Here is a 2,644-nt window from a genome sequence, read left to right on the forward strand (position 1 = left end):
TAATTTAAGCTAATTTATTTGAAATATATTCCAGATTTTTTACAAAATTTGGAATAAAAAGCACCACAGGAGCACTGGCATAATATAATACAATATAATGACGAAAGTAGGCATTACGTTGAACGAAATAGATAATGGGCTTTCAGAAGACTTTGATACTCCAATTAATGATTATAACTCTTCGCAATACATGCGCGAAGATGAAAGAACAAGATCAAGATATATAGTATATCAACTCTTTAGTTATATAAATATGTACAGAATCCAATCCATATATGTATGTATTCTCACAATTCGCATACTACTTACTTGCATTATTTGCTTATATACATATAAAGGGTGATTTTTTAAGAGCTTGATAACTTTTTAAAAAAAAAAAACGCATAAAATTTGCAAAATCTCATCGGTTCTTTATTTGAAACGTTAGATTGATTCATGACATTTACTTTTTGAAGATAATTTCATTTAAATGTTGACCGCGGCTGCGTCTTAGGTGGTCCATTCGGAAAGTCCAATTTTGGGCAACTTTTTCGAGCATTTCGGCCGGAATAGCCCGAATTTCTTCGGAAATGTTGTCTTCCAAAGCTGGAATAGTTGCTGGCTTATTTCTGTAGACTTTAGACTTGACGTAGCCCCACAAAAAATAGTCTAAAGGCGTTAAATCGCATGATCTTGGTGGCCAACTTACGGGTCCATTTCTTGAGATGAATTGTTGTCCGAAGTTTTCCCTCAAAATGGCCATAGAATCGCGAGCTGTGTGGCATGTAGCGCCATCTTGTTGAAACCACATGTCAACCAAGTTCAGTTCTTCCATTTTTGGCAACAAAAAGTTTGTTAGCATCGAACGATAGCGATCGCCATTCACCGTAACGTTGCGTCCAACAGCATCTTTGAAAAAATACGGTCCAATGATTCCACCAGCGTACAAACCACACCAAACAGTGCATTTTTCGGGATGCATGGGCAGTTCTTGAACGGCTTCTGGTTGCTCTTCACCCCAAATGCGGCAATTTTGCTTATTTACGTAGCCATTCAACCAGAAATGAGCCTCATCGCTGAACAAAATTTGTCGATAAAAAAGAAAAGAACCGAACACTGATTTTGGTAATAAAATTCAATGATTTGCAAGCGTTGCTCGTTAGTAAGTCTATTCATGATGAAATGTCAAAGCATACTGAGCATCTTTTTCTTTGACACCATGTCTGAAATCCCACGTGATCTGTCAAATACTAATGCATGAAAATCCTAACCTCAAAAAAATCACCCGTTATTTATCCGTTTTATTAAAAGAAATGAAATTCCAGTTTTTTATTCTAAAACAAAAGAACCATACTTTTTAAATTCAATAAATATATATTGATTAAAAAGTACTGTATACATAAGTTATTATTATTTTAATCAAAATTTAGAAATTATTATTATTGGATTTTAGAAATTCCGTTATGGAATTAGTTAGGCCTTGGATGGCCTGCACCATTTCACGATGTCCTCTTCAGCAGCATTCTTTTTGGATATATCAGCTTTCAAAGTGCTGATAAGTTTATTGCGTGCACTTCGTGATAACAGCGATGTTGAAGCATCCTTAAAAGAAAAAAACGTAATAACAAATTGCAAAAAAAATTTATATATTTTGTAATAACATCATAGTGAAAACTTACCTAGTTTTTCAAACTAAGCAATGGGTATGTAGATGGTGTCGATGGTTCTGATATAAATGTTGTTTCTTCGGCATTTGCGGTTGTTGGTACGGGACTGCATAATTGCAGAGGACTACCCGAGGGTGATTTTGCGCATTCAACAGTCAAAGGATCTATTGGCGTTAAACCAAAGCTTTTGACATCTTTTATACCATCCACAGCAGCCGAAGCGAATGCGGATAAAGCCTTTTCTTCAAATTTGGTCATAGGCTTGGAGCTTGGACCTCACCTGTGAGCCCTTGACTCATTTTTAATCGCCTTGTACGAGAGCGCAGTTGGCTTTTCCAAACGCCTAGCGTCTACAAGTTAACACGATATAATAAATAAATGAATATATGTATCAACATAAACTAAAATGTTACCTCTTTCCATTTTTGTATTGGTCCTCTACAAGAATTCAGTTCATCTGCCAGCTGTTGCCATAATTTCCTCGTTTGTTGATGCGTTTTTGGGCAATTTTTCCCCGTACCCATTTCTGGGTTTGCTTGGCAAAATGAAACATAAGCCTCCAGCTGCTCGTGAGTAGCTCGATCGTATTTTAGTTTACTATCCAAAAAAAGTTAAATTATAACTTTTGTTAATAATTAATTGATATATTTGAAAACTTACGTTGCAGAAGAGTCCATTTTAACGAATAAAAATAATTTGAATAGAAATTTATCACATTATTTTGTTCACCATATGTATGGGAAAAAGCTTTGCGAACTAAAGCTTTTACTTTTATCAAGATTGCTACAAAATACCAAAACATTTCTTATTTGATAAATATTTGAATTAATTTTCAATATTTTTTTAATTTGTCAAGTGCACAGAATAAGTATATAATAATGAAATGAAAATATTATTTACGAATAAAAGCGAAAACATAATTGCCGGTATAAATAACAATTTATCGTGCTTGAGGTTTAATTTTGAAATCAATTTCTCACTGAAAATTTAAATTTTCT

General features: G+C 33.9%; 1 pseudogene; it reads right to left on the bottom strand.

Annotated features, from left to right (window-relative positions):
- Positions 1-1,437: 1,437 nt before the first annotated feature.
- On the bottom strand, positions 1,438-2,323 carry LOC125779766 (uncharacterized; annotated as a pseudogene).
- Positions 2,324-2,644: the final 321 nt, after the last annotated feature.

This window comes from Bactrocera dorsalis, chromosome 6 (assembly GCF_023373825.1).
Source record: "Bactrocera dorsalis isolate Fly_Bdor chromosome 6, ASM2337382v1, whole genome shotgun sequence".
NCBI classification, from domain to species: domain Eukaryota; kingdom Metazoa; phylum Arthropoda; class Insecta; order Diptera; family Tephritidae; genus Bactrocera; species Bactrocera dorsalis.